The sequence below is a fragment of the Triticum aestivum genome, chromosome 1B, assembly GCF_018294505.1.
Source record: "Triticum aestivum cultivar Chinese Spring chromosome 1B, IWGSC CS RefSeq v2.1, whole genome shotgun sequence".
NCBI classification, from domain to species: Eukaryota; Viridiplantae; Streptophyta; class Magnoliopsida; order Poales; family Poaceae; genus Triticum; species Triticum aestivum.
The window spans coordinates 649382366-649404087 of NC_057795.1; positions in this window are offsets into that span (position 1 = coordinate 649382366).

Below are 21722 nucleotides of genomic sequence, written 5' to 3' on the forward strand. Positions count from 1 at the left end.
TTTTCTTTAGGTAATTGGCAATATAAGGATTTTCAATGTAATTCACCGCACAATACAAATAAATCTTCTCTAGATCAATATCAAGGAATTTCTTATGGGCAAATTCTGGAAGGTCCTTAATTAAACATTTCATTTCTTCATAACCCAAAAACAAACTAAGTTCATTATGATGTGCAAGGGAAATCATATCATCACAATTTTTTGACACGATTCGATCATGAAACAATTTGCATCGGAGATGTAAATGACCACGTTCATTGCAAAGTTCACAAGTACGGCAAAGGAAATTTAAATTTTCAGCACTCACATTTATACTTTCTTGCAACCATTTATTTTCTAAATGCTTATGCCTCTTGCAATATCTATCTTCCCTATTTGGTGTGCACTTGCAAACCCAATGCACTCCACAAAAATCGACATGCTTATAAGAGACATTTTCATCATAACTAGTGCAATCATCATTAGTACTATGGATATTCAAGGAGTTCATACTAACAACATTGCAATCATGCTCATCATTCAAAGATTTAGCACCAAACATTTTATAGACTTCTTCTTCTAACACTTGAGCACAATTTTCCTTTTCATCATACTTACGAAAGATATTAAAAATATGAAGCGTATGAGACAAACTCAATTCCATTTTTTTGTAGTTTTATTTTATAAACTAAATTAGTGATAAAACAAGAAACTAAAAGATTCGATTGCAAGATCTAAAAATATACCTTCAAGCACTCACCTCCCCGGCAACGGCGCTAGAAAAGAGCTTGATGTCTACTACACAACCTTCTTCTTGTAGACGTTGTTGGGCCTCCAAGTGCAAAGGTTTGTAGGACAGTAGAAAATTTCCGTCAAGTGGATGACCTAAGGTTTATCAATACATGGGAGGCGTAGAATGAAGATGGTCTCTCTCAAACAACCCTGCAACCAAATAACAAAGAGTCTCTTGTGTCCCCAACACACCCAATACAATGGCAAATTGTATAGGTGCACTAGTTCGGCGAACAGATGGTGATACAAGTGCAATATGGATGATAGATATAGGTTTTTGTAATCTGAAATTATAAAAACAGCAAGGTAACTAATGATAAAAGTGAGCACAAATGGTATTGCAATGCTAGGAAACAACGCCTAGGGTTCATACTTTCACTAGTGCAAGTCTCTCAACAATAATAACGTAACTGGGTCATATAACTATCCCTCAACATGCAACAAAGAGTCACACTAAAGTCACTAATAGCGGAGAACAAACGAAGAGATTATGGTAGGGTACGAAACCACCTCAAAGCTATCCTTTCTGATCTATCTATTCAAGTGTCCGTAGTAAAATAACACAAAGCTATTCTTTCCGTTTGATCTATCATAGGGTTCATACTAGAATAACACCTTAAGACACAAATCAACAAAAACCCTAATGTCACCTAGATACTCCAATGTCACCTCAAGTATCCGTGGGCTTGATTATACGATATGCATCACACAATCTTAGATTCATCTATTCAACCAACACAAAGTACTTCAAAGAGTGCCCCAAAGTTTCTACCGGAGAGTCAAGACGAAAACATGTGCCAACCCCTATGCATAAGCTCATTGAACCCACAAGTTGATCACCAAAACATACATCAAGTAGACCACGTGAATATCCCATTGTCACCACAGATAAGCACGGCAAGACATACATCAAGTGTTCTCAAATTCTTAAAGACTCAATCCGATAAGATAACTTCAAAGGGAAAACTCAATCCATTACAAGAGAGTAGAGGGGGAGAAACATCATAAGATCCAACTATAATAGCAAAGCTCACCATACATCGAGATCATATCACCTCAAGAACACGAGAGAGAGAGATCAAACACATAGCTACTGGTACATACCCTCAGCCCCGAGGGTGAACTACTCCCTCCTCGTCATGGAGAGCGTCGGGATGATGAAGATGGCCACCGATGAGGGATCCTCCCTCCGGCAGGGTGCCGGAACAGGGTCCTGATTGGTTTTTGGTGGCTATAGAGGCTTGCGGCGGCGGAACTCCCGATCTATTGTGCTCCTTGATGTTTTTAGGGTATATGTACATATATAGACGAAAGAAGTCGGTCAGGGGAGCCTCGAGGGGCCCACGAGGGTGAGGGCACGCCCAGGGGGAAGGGCGCGCCTCCCTGCCTCGTGGCCACCTCGAAGCTTCCCTTACATGCACTCCAAGTCCCCTGGATTTCTTTCGTTCCAAAAATAACTTTCCCGAAGGTTTGATTCCATTTGGACTACGTTTGATATTCCTTTTCTTCGAAACACTGAAATAGGCAAGAAAACAGCAATATGGGCTGGGCCTCCGGTTAATAGGTTAGTACCTAAAATAATATAAAAGTCTATAGTAAAGCCCATAAACGTCCAAAGCAGGTAATATTATAGCATGGAACAATTAAAAAATTATAGATACGTTGGAGACATATCAGGAGTAGGGATTGCCATGCAACGGATGCACTAGAACTATAAATATATGAAAGCTTAACAAAAGAAACTAAGTGGGTGTGCATACAACTTGCTTGCTCACGAAGACCTAGGGTATTTTGAGGAAGCTCATCGTAGGAATATACAAGCCAAGTTCTATAATGAAAAATTCCCACTAGTATATGAAAGTGATAACATAAGAGACTTTCCATATGAAGAACATGGTGCCACTTTGAAGCAGAAGTGCGGAAAAGGATAGTAACATTGCCCCTTTTATTTTATTTTCCTTTTTTCCTTTTTGTGCCTTCCTTTTTTTGGCCTTTCTTTTTATTTTTATTTTTATTTCTTTTGCCTTTCTTTTTTTTATCTTTTTTTATTTGGGGATAATGCTCTATTAATGATGATCATCACACTTCTATTTATTTACAACTCATGAATTACAACTCAAAACTAGAACAAGATATGACTCTATATGAATGCCTCCGGCGATGTACCGGGATGGGCAATGAATCAAGAGTGACATGTATGAAAAATTATGCATGGTGGCTTTGCCACAAATACGATGTCAACTACATGATCATGCAAGGCAATATGACTATGATGATGCATGTCATAATGATGAACGGAACGGTGGAAAGTTGCATGGCAATATATCTCGGAATGGCTACGGAAATGCCATAATAGGTAGGTATTGTGGCTGTTTTGAGGAAGATATAAGGAAGTTTATGTGTGATAGAGCATATCATATCACGGGGTTTGGATGCGCCGACGAAGTTTGCACCAACTCTCAAGGTGAGAAAGGGCAATGCACGGTACCGAAGAGGCTAGCAATGATGGAAGGGTAAGAGTGCGTATAATCCATGGACTCAACATTAGTCATAAAGAACTCATATACTTATCGCAAAAATCTACAAGTCATCAAAAACCAAGCACTACGCGCATGCTCCTAGGGGATAGATTGGTAGGAAAAGACCATCGCTTGTCCCCGACCGCCGCTCATAAGGATGCACAATCTAAGAACACCTCATGTTTCAAATTTGTTACACAACTTTAACCATATGTGCATGCTACGAGACTTGCTAACTTCAACACAAGCATTTTTTAAATTCATAATCACCCAACTAGCATGACTCTAATATCACTACCTCCATATCTCAAAACAATTATCAAGTATCAAATTGATCATAGCATCCAATTCACTTCCTATGATAGTTTTTATTATACCCAACTTGGATGCCCACCATTCTAGGACCAATTTTATAACCATAGCAAATATCATGATGTTCTAAGAGACTCTCAAAATAATATAAGTGAAGCATGAGAGACTAACAATTTCTACAAAATTAAGCCACCGCCGTGCTCTAAAAGATATAAGTGAAGCACTAGAGCAAAAACTATCTAGCTCAAAAGATATAAGTGAAGCACATAGAGTTTTCTAATAAATTCCAATCAAGTGGGTGATACGTCTCCAACGTATCTATAATTTTTGATTGTTCCATGCTATTATATTACCCGTTTTGGATGTTTATGGGCTTTACTTTACACTTTTATATCATTTTTGGGACTAACCTACTAACCGGAGGCCCAGCCCGAATTGATGTTTTTTGCCTATTTCAGTGTTTCGAATAAAAGGAATATCAAACAGAGTCCAAACAGAATGAAACCTTCGGGAGTGAAGTTTTTGGAACAAACGTGATCCAGGGGACTTGGAGTGGACGTCAAGCAACAGAGGAGGCAGCAACGAGGGTGCCCGGCGTGCCCCCTATAGGTGGGCGCCCCCCCCCACCCTTGTGGGCCCCTCGAGCGTCCACCGACCTACTTCTTCCTCCTATATATACCCACGTACCCTGAAACCATCAAAGAGAACCACGAAAAAGTATTTCCACCACCGTAACCTTCTGTATCCACGAGATCCCATCTTGGAGCCTTCGTCGGTGCTCCGCCGGAGGGGGAATCGACCATGGAGGGCCACTACATCATGTACAAGGCCCTTCCGATGAGTTGTGAGTAGATTACCACAAACCTTCGGGTCCATAGTTATTAGCTAGATGGCATCTTCTCTCTCTTTGAATCTCAATACAAAGTTCTCCTCGATCTTCTTGGCGATCTATTCGATAACTCTTTTTGCGGTGTGTTTGTCGAGATCCGATGAATTGTGGGTTTATGATCAAGTTTATCTATGAGAAATATATGAATCTCCTCTAAATTCTTTTATGTGTGATTAAGTTATCTTTGCAAGTCTCTTCGAATTATCAGTTTGGTTTGGCCTACTAGATTGATCTTTCTTGCAATGGGAGAAGTGCTTAGCTTTGGGTTCAATCTTGTGGTATCCTTTCCCAGTGACAGCAGGGGCAGCAAGGCACGTATTGTATTGTTGCCATCGAGGATATAAAGATGGGGTTTACATCATATTGCATGAGTTTATCCCGCTACATCATGTCATCTTTCTTAATGCGTTACTCTGTTCCTTATGAACTTAATACTCTAGATGCATGCTGGATAGCGGTCGATGTGTGGAGTAATAGTAGTATATGCAGGTAGGATTCGGTCTACTTGTTACGGACGTGATGCCTATATACATGATCATGCCTAGGTAATCTCATAATTATTCGCTTTTCTATCAATTGCACGACAGTAATTTGTTCACCCACCATAATAATCATGCTATCTTGAGATAAGCCACTACTGAAACCTATGGCCCCCGGGTCTATCTTTTATCATATAAGTTTACCATCTACTTTTATTTGCATCTTTTACTTTCCAATCTATATCATAAAAATAACAAAAATATTTATCTTATCATATTATCTCTATCAGATCTCACTTTCGCAAGTGGCCGTGAAGGGATTGCCTTTATTGCGTTGGTTGCGAGGTTCTTGTTTGTTTGTGTAGGTGCGTGGGACTTCTGAGGAGCCTCCTACTGGATTGATACCTTGGTTCTCAAAAATTGAGGGAAATACTTACGCTACATTGGTGCATCACCCTTTCCTCTTCAAGGAAAACCAACGCAAGCTCAAGATGTAGTAGTGGGCTTCTCCCAAAAGGTGTGTACAGCAAGGATGATTGTGGTAAACTAAAAAGTAAATACTAATATCATACAAGACGCTCCAAGCAAAACACATATCATGTGGCGAATAAAAATATAGCTCCAAGTAAAATTACCGATAGACGAAGACGAAAGAGGGGATGCCTTTCGGAGAATCCCCAAGCTTAGGCTTTTGGATATCCTTGAATATCTTGGGGTTCCATGGGCATCCCCAAGCTTAGGCTCTTGCGACTCCTTATTCCATAGTCCATCAAATCTTTATCCAAAACTTGAAAACTTCACAACACAAAACTCAACAGGAAATCTCATAAGCTCCATTAGTGCAAGAAAGAAAAACCACCACATAAGGTACTGTAATGAACTCATTCATATTTATATTTGTGTTAAACCTACTGTTCTCAAACTTCTTTATGGTTCATACCCCCCAATACTAGCCATAGATGCATCAAAATAAGCAAACAACACACGAAAAACAGAATCTGTCAAAAACAGAACAGTCTGTAGCAATCTGTAACTCTCGAATACTTATGGAACTTTAAAACTCCCACCAAAATAGGAAGTCCTGGGACATTTATCTATTGATCTACAGCAAAAAAGAATCAACGCAAAATCACGTTTCTGTGAATTACTAAAATTATTTTCGTGCATGCAAAGTTTCTGTTTTTCAGCAGAATCAAATTAACTATCACCGTAGGTTATCCTATAGGTTCTACTTGGCACAAACACTAATTAAAACATGAAAACACATCTAAACAGAAGCTATATGGAATATTTATTACTAAACAGAAGCAAAAACATAAAACAAAAATAAAATTGGGTTGCCTCCCAACAAGCGCTATCGTTTAACGCCCCTAGCTAGGCATTGATATATTTAATGATGCTCACAAGAAAGACAATAATTGAAACACAAAAGGAGCATCATGAAACACGTTATGAACACATCTAAGTCTAACATACTTCCTATGCATAGGCATATTATAAGCAAACAAATTTTCAAGGCAAGCAAAAACTAGCATATGCAAGGAAGAAGAAAGAGACGATAGCAATCTCAACATGACGAGAGGTAATTTAGCAAGATAAAAATTTCTACAACCATATATTCCTCTCTCATAATAATTACATGTAGGATCATAGGCAAATTCAACAAAATTGCTATCACTAACATATTCTCAACATGATCCAAATGCATGCAAAGTTGACACTCTTCCAAAATAGTGGAATTATCATTAACTAAAGTCATGACCTCTCCAAACCCACTTTTATCAAAAATACCATAAGATTGAACATTCTCCAAATATGTGGGATCTAAAGTTGACACTCTTCCAAATCCACTTTCAATATTATTGCAAACACTATTATCAATCTCGTATTCATCATGGGGCTTAAATAAATTTTCAAAATCATAAGAAGAATCACCCCAATCATGATCATTGCAACAAGTAGTAGACATAGCAAAACTAGCATCCCCAAGCTTAGGGGTTTGCATATTATTAGCACAATTGACATCAAGAGAATTTATAGTAACATCATTGCAATCATGCTTTTCATTGAAGGAACTACCAAGTATGTGTGCAATAGCAACGATCTCATGTTTAACATAAGGAACTATAGCAAATTCATCTTCATAAATATTAGCATCATGGCCACAAGAATAGCAAGCATCATGTTCATCAAGGGATATTTCAATCAAATCATCGGAATCATTATCTATAGATTCATGCATATCATTATTTTCTTCCAAAGCAATAGTCATTCTCTCAATAAATTTTTTGACATAGACATTATGAGCATAGTTTTCATAACAATATTTAAGTATGTCAAAATTTTCAGATTCGTAGAGAGTAATATCATACTTTTCGATCAAAGAAGCAACTTCATAAGCACCCTTACAAGCAACAAATTCTTCAATTTGCTCGATATCATAGTAACTATAAACACCCTTTTCATAAGAAGATAAGATTTCATTTTCATTAAACTCACATAGGTAGGGAAGGTGTTTTTAGGGTTCTTAGAGCAACAAGTAATATCATAAATTTCACAAAGATTCCAAGCATAACATAGCAATCTGTTTATTTGATCCCATAAGAGTCTCCCTTTTTCAGACAAACGGTGACGCACAAAATGAGCATGCTCATCTAAATATTTCCCATCAACTAGGCTAGTTGGGGTTTCAGCACGAACGCATAAGGATCGAAGATGATCCAAGTAGAACACTTTAAGTGGATCCATATTAATAGATTTTTAGCAAGCAAAGATTCAAGCACATAGAAGGCACAAGGAGGCACAAGCAAACATACGATCAAACGAAAGAAGGGTGAATAAAATGGCAAGGGTGAAGTGGGGGAGAGGAAAACGAGAGGCAAATGGCAAATAATGTAATGCGAGAGAGATGAGTTTGTGATGGGTACTTGGTATGTTTTGACTTGAGCGAAGACCTCCCCGGCAACTGCGCCAGAAATCCTTCTTGCTACGTCTTGAGCTTGCGTTGGTTTTCCTTGAAGAGGAAAGGGTGATGCGGCAAAATAGTGTAAGTATTTCCCTCAGTTTTTGAGAACCAAGGTATCAATCCAGTAGGAGGCTCCTCAAAAGTCCCACGCACCTACACAAACAAACAAGAACCTCGCAACCAACGCAATAAAGGGGTTGTCAATCCCTTCACGACCACTTGCAAAAGTGAGATCTGATAGAGATAATATGATAAGATAAATATATTTTTGTATTTTTATGATATAGATTTGAAAAGTAAAGATGCAAATAAAAGTAGATGGTAAACTTATATGATAAAAGATAGACCCGGGGGCCATAGGTTTCACTAGTGGCTTCTCTCAAGATAGCATAAGTATTACGGTGGGTGAACAAATTACTGTCGAGCAATCGATAGAAAAGTGCATAGTTATGAGATTATCTAGGCATGATCATGTATATAGGCATCACGTCCGTGACAAGTAGACCGACTCCTGCCTGCATCTACTACTATTACTCCACACATCGACCGCTGTCCAGCATGCATCTAGAGTATTAAGTTCATAAAGAACAGAGTAACGCATTAAGAAAGATGACATGATGTAGAGGGATAAACTCATGCAATATGATATAAACCCCATCTTTTTATCCTCGATGGCAACAAAACAATATGTTCCTTGCTGCCCCTGCTGTCACTGGGAAAGGACACCGGAAGATTGAACCCAAAGCTAAGCACTTCTCCCATTGCAAGAAAGATCAATCTAGTAGGCCAAACCAAACTGATAATTCGAAGAGACTTGCAAAGATAACTTACTCACACATAAAAGAATTTAGAGGAGATTCATCTATTTCTCATAGATAAACTTGATCATAAACCCACAATTCATCGGATCTCGACAAACACACCGCAAAAAGAGTTATCGAATAGATCGCCAAGAAGATCAAGGAGAACTTTGTATTGAGATTCAAAGAGAGAGAAGATGCCATCTAGCTAATAACTATGGACCCGAAGGTCTGTGGTAAACTACTCACAACTCATCGGAAAGGCCTTGGAGATGATGTAGAGGCCCTCCGTGGCCGATTCCCCCTACGGCGGAGCGCCGGCGAAGGCTCCAAGATGGGTTCTCGCGGATACAGAAGGTTGCGGTGGTGGAAATAGTTTTTTGTGGTGCTCCTTGATGTTTTCAGGGTACGTGGGTATATATAGGAGGAAGAAGTAGGTCGGTGGATGCTCAAGGGGCCCACGATGGTGGGGGTGTGCCCACCTGTAAGGGACGCGCCGGGCACCCTCGTGGCTGCCTCCTCTATTTCTTGACGTCCACTCCAAGTCCCCTGGATCATGTTTGTTCCAAAAAGCTCGCTCCCGAAGGTTTCATTCCGTTTGGACTCCATTTGATATTCCTTTTCTTCGAAACACTGAAATAGGCACAAAAAAACAGCAATTCAGGCTGAGCCTCCGGTTAGTAGGTTAGTCCCAAAAATGATATAAAAGTGTAAAGTAAAGCCCATAAACATCCAAAACAGGTAATATAATAGCATGGAACAATCAAAAATTATAGATACGTTGGAGACGTATCACCTTGCTGAAAACCACTTGTCATTTCCTTCTGCTCCTCGTTGGGTTAGACACTCTTACTTATCGAAAAGAGCTACAATTGATCCCCTATATTTGTGGGTCATCACTCCGTTCTCCGGAACAATGGAGTGAGCCACTAACTTATTGGAAATAATACAAACCGATGTATGCGGTCCGCTGAGTGTTGAGGCTCGCGGCGGGTATCGCTATTTTCTGACCTTTACATATGATTTGAGCAGATGTCGGTATATCTACTTAATGAAACACAAGTATGAAACATTTGAAAAGTTCAAAGAATTTCAGAGTGAAATGGAGAATCATCACAACAAGAAAATAAAGTTTCTACGATCTGATCACGGAGGCGAATATTTGAGTTTTGAGTTTGGCCTTCATTTAAAACCATGTGGAATAGTTTCACAACTTACGCCACCTGGAACACCACAGCGTAATGGTGTGTCTGAACGTCGTAATAGGGCACCGATTTACCACTATCATTTTGGGGTTATGCATTAGAGATAGCTGCATTCACGTTAAATAGGGATCCATCTAAATCCGTTGAGATGACACGTATGAACTGTGGTTTGGAAAGAAACCTAAGCTGACATTTCTTAAAGTTTGGGGTTGCGATGCTTATGTGAAAAAGTTTCAACCTGATAAGCTCGTACACAAATCGGAGAAGTGTGTCTTCATAGGATACCCAAATGAAACTGTTGGGTACACCTTCTATCACAGATCCGAAGGCAAGATATTTCTTGCTAAGAATGGATCCTTTCTAAAGAAGGAATTTCCCTAGAAAGAAGTGAGTGGGAGGAAAGTAGAACTTGATGAGGCAATTGTACCTTCTCTTGTTGGAAAGTAGCTCATCACAGAAAACCGTTCCCGTGATGCCTGCACCAATTAGTGAGGAAGCTAATGATGATGATCATGAAACTTCAGATCAAGCTACTACCAAACCTCTAGGCCAACCAGAGTACGTTCTGCACCAGAGTGCTATGGTAATCTTGTTCTGGAAGTCATGTTACTAGACCATGACGAACCTACGAACTATGAGGAAGCGATGATGAGCCTAGATTCCGCGAAATGGCTTGAGGCCATGAAATCTGAGATGGGATCCATGTATGCGAACAAAGTATGGACTTTGGTTGACTTACCCGATGATCGGCAAGCCATAGAGAATAAATGGATCTTCTAGAAGAAGACTGACGCTGATGGTAATGTTACTGTCTACAAAGCTCGACTTGTTGTGAAAGGTTTTTGACAAGTTCAAGGAGTTAACTTAGATGAGACTTTCTCACCCGTAGTGATGCTTAAGTCTGTCCGAATCATGTTAGCAATTGTTGAATTTTATGATTATGAAATCTGGCAAATGGACGTCAAAAGTGCATTCCTTAGTGGATATCTTAAAGAAGAGTTGTATATGATGCAACCAGAAGGTTTTGTCGATCCTAAAGGTGCTAACAAAGTGTGCAAGCTCCTGCGACCCATTTATGGACTGGTGCAAGCATCTCGGAGTTGGAATATACGCTTTGATGAGGTGATCAAAGCATATGGGTTTATACAGACTTTTGGAGAAGCCTGTATTTAAACGAAAGTGAGTGGGAGCTCTGTAGCATTTCTAATATTATATGTGGATGACATATTATTGACTGGAAATGATATAGAATATCTGGATAGCATAAAAGGATACGTGAATAAGAGTTTTTCAATGAATGACCTCAGTGAAGCTGCTTATATATTGGGCATCAAAATCTATATAGATAGATCAAGACGCTTAATTGGACTTTCACAAAGCACATACCTTGAAAAGTTTTGAAGAAGTTCAAAATGGATCAGTCAAAAAAAGGGTTCTTGCCTGTGTTACAAGATGTGAAGTTGTGTCAGACTCAATGCCCGACCACTGCAGAAGATAGAGAGAAAATGAAGTCATTCCCTATGCATCGGCCATAGGTTCTGTCATGTATGAAATGATGTGTACCAGACTTGATGTGTGCCTTGCTATAAGTCTAGCAGGAAAAGTAATCCAGGAGTGGATCACTGGACAGTGGTCAAGAACATCCTGAAGTACCTGAAAGGACTAAGGATATGTTTCTCGTTTATGGAGGTGACAAAGAGCTCGTCGTAAATGGTTATGTCGATGCTAGCTTTGACACTGATCCGGATGACTCTAAGTCACAAACTGGATACATATTTATATTGAATGGTGGAGCTGTCAGTTAGTGTGGTTCTAAGCAAAGTGTCATGGCGGGATCTAGCACATAGCTGCTTCGGAAGCAGCGGATGAAGGAGTCTGGATGAAGGAGTTCATATCCGATCTAGGTGTAATACCTAGTGCATCGGGTCCAATGAAAAACTTTTGTGACAATACTGGAGCAATTGCATTGGCGAAGGAATCCAGATTTCACAAGAGAACCAAACATATCAAGAGACGGTGTAACTCCATCTGTGATCAAGTCAAGGAGGGAGACATAGAGATTTCCAAAATACATACGGATCTGAATGTGGCAGACATGTTGACTAAGCCTCTTCCACGAGCAAAACATGATCAGCACCAAGACTTCATGGGTGTTGGGGATATAACTATTTGTGTAAGCCGCCCAGGAGGGGCCGGGTTACGCAAAGAAGACTCATCAGAATGAAGCCCAAGGCCAAGCATGAAGATGGCGGTTCAATAAAGGGTCTAAGGCCCATAGGCGGCTAAGGCCCATAGTGGTAAACCGTCATGATGATATGACTTGTAACATAAGGTAGACTTAACTAGTCACCGAGCTGGACACTGTCTATGAGCCGGTCGGGACTCCATAGGCCGCAGGGCGTCCACCCATGTATATAAGGGGACGACCCGCCGGCGGCTTAGGGTAAGGAACAACTCATCGAGAACCGGGCATAGCGTATCTCGCTTCCTGGTCCTCGAAACATCAAGCAATACCAACCCAACTAGACGTAGGCCTTACCTTCATCGTAAGGGGCCGAACTAGTATAAACCTCTCGTGTCTCTTGTCCTGATTAACCCCTTCAAGCTTCCTAGTTGCGATGGCTCCACGACTAAGTCCTTCCACTAGGACATCTGACGTGACAATTCCTTGACAGTTGGTGCTCACCGTGGGGCCACCGCACGGTGGATTTGAGTTCTTGAAGGGCAACTTCGAAGGGCTCAAGGGATACGCAATGGGCCGGATGACCAAGGGTCGTCGCGGCAAGATCTACATCGACGACGAAGGCTGGGGCCCTGACGCCGGCTCAATTGAGTATGGGTACCGAGTCCCCTTCGGCGGAATCCACGTCTTCATCGGCCGGATTGTTGAGCCGGCCCCTGAGTCGGACAACTGCACCGACCTCGTCGAGACGGCTCAGCGTGCGAGAAAGGCCCGAGTTCAACCCATCATGAAGCATGCCTTTGTGGGCTGCATCCATGGAGAGGAACTTTCTGAAGGATCTGAAGATGGTGGTGAGATGGCCGTCCTCTCGAACGGTGATTCGTCCGTCGGTTCAACAGATTCGTTGTACCAAGTGCAAGACGGCATGCTTGGGAGCTGTTCCGATGGCACCAGTATTCCAGACCCCTATGAGACACCAAGATGGGCAGGAGTCTTCATGGCTGGGACTCAACCCGGCCAAAACTCTACAACCGCTACAGCAATAACGTCCGGGATAGGAGCAGCCGGGGCAGGAGTCCCTGTGCGCCCGCCGGCTCAGGTGCTGATAGATCTCATGGGATAAGCTTACGACCCTGTTGACCGCCACGGTTATTCCTGCAAACAAAGATGAGCATGACACGGAGGTGGCACGGGTGCGCGAGGAAATAGCTCGGGCCAAGGAGGCCTTGGCAGCTGAGGACACCAGGTTAGCCACAGAATGGGTGGCTTTGGATGCACGGGCACAACGGTTACAGTCGGAGGCTTTCCAGCTCACGATGAACTTGAACGCATCTAACGAAGTGATGAGGAGAAGACATCAGGAAACTCAGTCCCGTTTACCTCCGGTTTACGATCCTCGGAATCTTTTTGCTACACCTGGCGCTGGCCCAAGTAACCCGCCAGATGCGAATCATTTTATGACAGCCGGAACAGGAGGACCGGCTCAGCCTTGGGAGATGGTACCCCCTCATGGGAACATGGCACCGCCCCGTTACGTGCCTATACCAGTGGGTCACTTTTCCAACCCCATGGAGAACTTAATCGCAGCATCAGCGCGTTTGGCGGCTCTCCCAGTGGACGGTGATGATCCGACCGTGGTGGAGACCCGGAGGATTAGAGAACTTGTCCATATGGCCCTGGCTCAGCAAGAGACTTATTCTTATAGCCGGGACAGGATTCATTCAACTCCTCCGCCTTTGTTAGCACCGCCTCATCAAAACCGGAGCCCAAGTTACAGCAGGCACATGGAGTCAGAAGCTTTGTCAAGCAACGCCCAGCACCGTAACCAGCTCGGTGGCTATAACCCGGTGCAAGACCAAATACGTCAGGAGAACGAGCGGGCGACTGAGCTAGCAGCTCAACAGACGGCTCATCAAGATTTCCCAGAGTATCCGATGACTTCCGTTGAGGCAGGAGTGGCTACCAGAACCGGCGGTGTTCCTTGTTTGGTACCGGCTCTATGTGATGTACGTTTGCCCAAGGACTTCAAGGGACCTCGAAAGGTGCCGAATTACACGGCCGATTTACAGCCTGGAGCATGGATCAAAAGTTATGAGATGGCCATGGAACTGTTGGAGGTCAGCGACGCAGCAATGGCTAAGTATTTCACCATGATGTTAGATGGAACGGCCTTGTCTTGGTTAAAGGGCTTGCCACCCAATTCCATTAATTCGTGGGTAGAGCTAAAGGCTCGTTTCATCCAGAACTTCAAAGACACTTGCAAGCAATCCATGTCGATTGTGGACTTGACAAATTGTAAGCAGGAGGAGGGTGAATCCACAACTCATTGGGTGCACCGGGTCAAGGAGATAATACATTCGTCTGACAAGATGGATGCCGGCTCTGCAGTCCTTATGTTGGAGAAGAACTGTTTCTTTGAGCCACTGAGGCAGAAACTGGGGCGTCTTAAGCGTGATTGTAACGACATGGGTACGCTGATGGCGGCTTTAGTCAAATACGCTGACTTTTATAGTACCAAGGATCCCGCGTCTGATGAGAAAAAGACAGGAAAGGGAAAGAAGAACGGCAATGGAAAGGGCCAGCAGCATAACCCGATGAATCAAGGAGGCAATAAGTGTAAGGCGGAGGGTAACCCGGAGTTTGTGGCCAATGCCAATGCGTAGGGTAATAATCAGAGACGTAAGGGAAAACCGCCCCCTCGATCTGGCGGGTCAGGCCCATCTCTTGAGCAGCTACTCAGTGAGCCTTGCCCGAGACACGGCACCCGGGAACGACCCGCCACCCACTTATGGAAAGATTGCGCGATCATGAAGGCTTTCAAGAATTCCAACATGTTTGATGGCAATCATGGGTCGGGCGGCGGTTCAGGAGCTGGTGGCTTTCATGACCCGGGCGGCGGTTCAAGTTCCGGCTTTCAGGGACATCAAGGCGGTTATAATCAACAGCAGTCTGGTCAAGGGGAGCAACAACAGCAGCAGTCGGGTTATCAAAGCCATCCGAAACAGCTGAGTAGTGGGCAGTATCACGTGTTCACCACCAGCTTATGAAACGTGACCAGAAGGTTCATAAGAGGGCCGTGAATTCTGTTGAGCCGGCGGTTCCCCGTTATTTGAGATGGTCGGAGCAGCCCGTTGTATGGAGCAGGGCGGATCACCCCCTCCGGGTCTATAATCCGGGTCAGTTAGCCTTGGTGGTAGCACCTCAAGTTGGTGGATATAAATTCACTAAGGTACTCATGGACGGAGGTAGCAGCGTCAATATCCTCTATTATGAGACATTTCGATGCATGGGGTTAACTGATAAGAATTTGAAGACGTCCAACACTGTTTTTCATGGAGTGGTTCCTGGCAATTCGGCTTACCCAGTTGGCAAGATTGAGCTGGAAGTGGCCTTTGGAGATGAGTATGACTCCAGGGCTGAGAAATTGACGTTTGAGGTGGTCAAAATCAAGAGTCCATATCATGCTCTGTTTGGACGGCCGGCTTATGCCAAGTTCATGGCACGGCCGTGTTATGTTTATCTGCAGCTTAAGATGCCGGGTCACAAAGGCACCGTCACCGTGCATGGAAGTCGAAACATGGCCCTGGAATGTGAGGAAGGCGACGCGGCTTATGCTGAGTCTGTTTGTGCGGCAGAGGAACTGAAGTTTTATCGACAACGTTGACCCGGCGGATATGACCTCTCTAAAGAAGCCAACCACCGAGCATGACCCGACGATGAAGTTTAAGTCAGCTGCTGAAACCAAGCTTGTGGATTTCAATCCAGGTGATTCATCTAAGCAGTTCAGTATCAGTACCAATTTGGATCCTAAATAGGAAAGCGCGCTCATCGAGTTCATCTGTGAGAACTGGGACATCTTTGCATGGAAACCTTCTGACATGCCGGGTGTACCGAGAGAACTCGCTGAGCACACTCTTAATATTGATCCGAAGTACAAGCCGGTCAGGCAGTTCCTTCGACGGTTCAACGAAGAGAGACGGAAAGCTATTGGAGAGGAAGTCACCCGGCTCTTAGCGGCTGGGTTTATTGTTGAAGTTTTTCACCCGAAGTGGTTGGCTAACCCGGTGCTCATGCTCAAGAAGAACGGCACCTGGCGGATGTGTGTGGATTACACAGATTTAAAGCACTCTCCAGTAAAAAATGGCAGCTAATCTCGTGAGCGCTAAAGTTTCTATTTTTCACAGCAAGATCACATAAAATTCACCCAAGTCTTCCCAAAGGTTCTACTTGGCACTTTATTGAAACAAAAGCTATAAAACATGATTGCTACAGTAGCATAATCATGTGGACACACAGAAAGAGTAAGGATAAATATTGGGTTGTCTCCCAACAAGCGCTTTTCTTTAATGCCTTTTAGCTAGGCATGATGATGGCAATGATGCTCACATAAAAGATAAGAATTGAAACATAACGGGAGAATCATGAAGCATATGACTAGAACATTTAAGCCTAACCCACTTCCTATGCATAGGGATTTTGTGAGCAAACAACTTATGGGAACAATAATCAACTAGCATAGGGAGGTAAAACAAGCATAGCTTCAAAAATTTAAGCACATAGGGAGGAAACTTGATATTATTGCAATTCCTACAAGCATATTTTCCTCCCTCATAATAATTTTCAGTAGAATCATGAATGAATTCAACAATATAACCAGCACCCAAAGCATTCTTTTCATGATCTACAATCATAGAAAATTTGCTACTCTCAACATAAGAAAAATTCTTCTTTATAGCATACGTATCATCACAATAATCATCATAAATAGGAGGCATGCTTTCATCATAGTAAATTTGCTCATCAAAGCTTGGGGGACAAAAAATATCATCTTCATCAAACATAGCTTCCCCAAGCTTGTGGCTTTGCATATCATTAGCATCATGGATATTCAAGGAATTCATACTAACAACATTGCAATCATGCTCATCATTAAAAGATTTAGTACCAAACATTCTATAGATTTCTTCTTCTAGCACTTGAGCACAATTATCCTTTCCATCATACTCACGAAAGATATTAAAAAGGTGAAGCATATGAGACAAACTCAACTCCATTTTTTTGTAGTTTTCTTTTATAAACTAGACTAGTGCTAAAACAAGAAACAAAAAGATTCGATTGCAAGATCTAAAGATATACCTTCAAGCGCTAACCTCCCCGGCAACGGCGCCAGAAAAGAGCTTGATGTCTACTACACAACCTTCTTCTTCTAGACGTTGTTGGGCCTGCAAGTGCACGAGTTTGTAGGACAGTAGCAAATTTCCTTCAAGCGGATGACCTAAGGTTTATCAATCCATAGTAGGCATAGGATGAAGATGGTCTCTCTCAAACAACCCTGCAACCAAATAACAAAAAGTCTCTTGTGTCCCAACACACCCAATACAATGGTAAATTGTATAGGTGCACTAGTTCGGCGAAGAGATGAAGATACAAGTGCAAAATAGATAGTAGATATAGGTTTTTGTAATCTGAAATAATAAAAACAGCAAGGTAACGAGCAGTAAAAGTGAGCGTAAACGGTATTGCAATGGTAGGAAACAAGCCCTAGGGTTCATACTTTCACTAGTGTAAGTTCTCTCAACAATAATAACATAGATAGAACATATGACAAGCCCTCAACATTCGACAAAGAGTCACTCCAAAGACACTAATAGCGGAGAACAAACGTAGAGATTATGGTCCGGTACGAAACCACCACAAAGCTATTCTTTCGGATCGATCTATAAAAGAGTTCGTACTAGAATAACACCTTAAGATACAAATCAACCAAAACCCTAATGTCACCTAGATACTCCACTGTCACCTCAAGTATCCGTGGGCATGATTATACGATATGCATCACACAATCTCAGATTCATCCAACCAACATAAAAGTACTTCAAAGAGTGCCCCAAAGCTACTACCGGAGAGTCAAGAACGTGTGCCAACCCCTATGCATAGGTTCCCAAGTGTTACGAAACCCGCAAGTTGATCACCAAAACATACATCAAGTGGATCAATAGAATAACCCATTGTCACCACGGTTATCCCATGCAAGACATACATCAAGTGTTCATAAAAGACTCAATACGATAAGATAACTTCAAAGGGGAAACTCAATTCATCACCAGAGAGTAGAGGGGAAGAAACATCATAAGATCCAACTACAATAGCAAAGCTCGGGATACATCAAGATCATGCCATAGAGGAACACGAGAGAGAACACGAGAGAGAGAGATCAAACACATAGCTACTAGTACATACCCTCAGCCTCGAGGGTGAACTACTCCCTCCTCATCATGGATAGCGCCGAGATGATGAAGATGGCCTCCGGTGATGGGATCCCCCTCCGGCAGGGTGCCGGAATAGGGCCCCGATTGGTTTTTGGTGGCTACAGAGGCTTGCGGCGGTGGAACTCCCAATCTATCTTCTGTTCTGGAAGTTTTAGGGTACATAGGTATATATAGGTGCAGGGGGTACATTGGTGGACCTCTGGGCTGCTCACGAGGTAGGGGGTGCGCCCTCCACCCTCGTGGGCAGCCTGGGACTCCCCTGGCGTGCACTCCAAGCCCATCAGGTTGGTTTCCTTCCAAAATTAACTTCTCCAGTTGATTTCGTTCCGTTTTGACTCCGTCTGATATTCCTTTTCCTCGAAACACTAAAATAGGCATAAAACAGCAAATCTGGGCTGGACCTCCGGTTAATAGGTTAGTCCCAAAAATAATATAAAAGTGGATAATAAAGCCCAATATTGCCTAAAATAGTAGATAAAGTAGCATGGAGCAATCAAAAATTATAGATACGTTGGAGACGTATCAGCAGTTAAGGACCAGGAGAAGACAGCTTTCATCACTCCGTTTGGAGCCTTCTGTTATGTATCTATGCCATTTGGGCTCAAGAGTGCTCAGGCGACTTATCAGCGATGTGTACAGAACTGTCTCCACGATCAAATCGGGCGCAATGTTCATGCTTATGTAGATGACATTGTGGTAAAATCCAGAGAGAAGGAAACCTTGATATCTAACTTGAAAGAGACCTTTGATAATCTCCGGGTTTATAAGATGATGCTTAACCCGGCCAAGTGTGTATTTGGTGTACTCGCAGGAAAGCTCTTGGGTTTTCTGGTCTCAAACAGAGGCATTGAAGCTAATCTGGAGAAGATCAAGGCAATTACCTCTCTGGCTAAGCCGGCGTGCATCAATGATGTTCAGCGACTAACGGGTCGTGTTGCTGCTTTAAGCCGGTTCATAAGCCGGTTAGGTGAGAAGGCCCTACCACTGTATTAGATGATGAAGAAAACGGACACTTTTGTCTGGAGTGATGTTGCTGATACTGCCTTTGAAGATTTAAAGAGACAGTTGTCTGAGCCACCAGTCCTTGCGGCTCCCATTGATAAAGAGTTGTTGTTGTTATATGTGGCTGCTAATTCATGAGCCGTCAGTGTTGCCATCGTGGTGGAGCATAAGGAAGCTGGAAAAGAGCATCCGGTTCAATGGCCGGTTTACTACATCAGTGAGGTGCTCATTGAGTCTAAACAAAGGTATCCACATTGGCAGAAACTTGTTTATGGAGTGTTTATGGCAAGACGGAAGCTGAAGCAGTACTTCCAAAGTCATCCTATAACTGTGGTAAGTTCTGCCCCCTTGGGAGACATCATCCAGAATACGGAGGCCACAGGACAAGTCGCCAAGTGGGCTATTGAGCTTGGGCCTCATGGTTTGAAGTATATGCCACGTACTGCTATTAAGTCTCAAGCCTTGGTGGACTTTATCAATGATTGGACAGAGTTGCAGGCACCTGAGGAGAAGCCAGATAACACATATTGGACTATTCACTTTGATGGGTCCAGGCAGTTAGAAGGCTCGGGGGCTAGAGTTGTTTTAACTTCCCCTCAAGGTGACAAATTTTGTTATGTGCTCTTGCTTATGTTTCCTTGTATTAACCATGTAGCTGAGTACGAGGCCTTACTCCATGGTCTCCGGATGGCCAAAGAGATGAATTTGAGCCGTGTAAGGTGCTTGGGCGATTCAGATCTCGTGGCTCAACGGGTGTCGGGCAAGTGGGACTCCAAGGATCCCCTTATGGCGGCTTACCAACGTGAAGTAGATGCTGTGGCTGGGCACTTCAAAGGTTATCAAGTGGAACACATTGATCGAAGGAAGAATGAGGCGGCTGATGCTTTAAGCCGGTTGGGATCTCAGCGTAAGCCGGTGCCGCCTAACACCTTTCTCGATGTTTTGCATAATCCTTCTGTCAATGTACCTACGGAGGAAGAACTAGCAATGCCAGACCCGGAGGCACAGCTGGTGGCAGCTCTTCACGTCATCCCGGATTGGACAGTGCCATATTTGGCCTATATGACTCGGGGAGAGTTGCCTGAGGATGAGACCTTGGCGAGACAAATCATCAGGCGGTCCAAATCTATGACGATTATTCATGGCGAGTTACATCACCACAGTGTCACTGGGGCGTTTCAACGTTGTGTGTCGCCTGCGGAGGGTCAGGAGATACTTCATGAGATCCATGAAGGGGATTGTGGTCATCATGCTAGTTCAAAATCTCTTGTCGCCAAAGCTTTCCTTCATGGTTTCTATTGGCTGACGGCTCATGCTGATGCAGAGGATCTAGTCAGCAAATGTGACGGATGTCAAAAATTCTCATGTCGATCTCATGTGTCGGCTCAAGAGTTGAGGATGATTCCAATTACTTGGCCGTTTGCAGTTTGGGGGCTTGACATGGTTGGACCTTTCAAGAGGTCTAAGAATAAAAAGACACACCTCCTGGTGGCAGTGGATAAGTTTACAAAGTGGGTTGAGGCAGAGCCGGTCAGTAAGTGTGATGCAGCCACGGTAGTTCAGTTCATGAAAAAGGTGATTTTTCATTTTGGTTTTCCACACAGCATCATAACTGATAATGGCACTAATCTTTACAAGGGTGACATGGAAGAGTTCTGTCAACGAGAACATATCCGTCTTGATGTTTCAGCTGTTGCTCATCCTCAATCCAATGGTCAAGCCGAAAGAGCTAATCAAGAGATCCTGAAGGGTATCAAACCCTGGCTCTTGGTTCCCTTGAAGCGAACTCCGGGTTGTTGGGTGGAGGATTTACCCTCTGTATTGTGGAGCATCAACACTACGCCTAACAGATCTACAAGTTACACACCTTTCTTCATGGTATATGGAGCAGAGGCTGTCCTACCAAGTGACATCCGACACGATTCACCCCGCGTGGCGGCTTACGTGGAGGCTGATAACGAAAAAGCTCGTCAGGATGCACTTGACTTGTTGGATGAGGAGCGAGACTTGGCAATACCCCACTTGGCGATTTACCAGCAAGACCTGCGCCGCTATCACAGCCGTCGGGTTAGAAGCAGAACCTTTCAGGAAGGCGACTTAGTGCTCCGGCTCATCCAGGATCAGTCTGATATGCACAAGCTATCCCCTCCTTGGGAAGGACCCTTTGTGGTCAGCAAGAATTTGAACAACGGGTCATACTACCTCATCGATGTTCGAGAGCACAAAGACTCACGTAAGTCGGAGGAGGAGACCCGCCGGCCGTGGAATATCGCCCATCTTCGGCCTTACTATACTTAGGCCACCAGCTCTCAAGATGTATATATTTAGA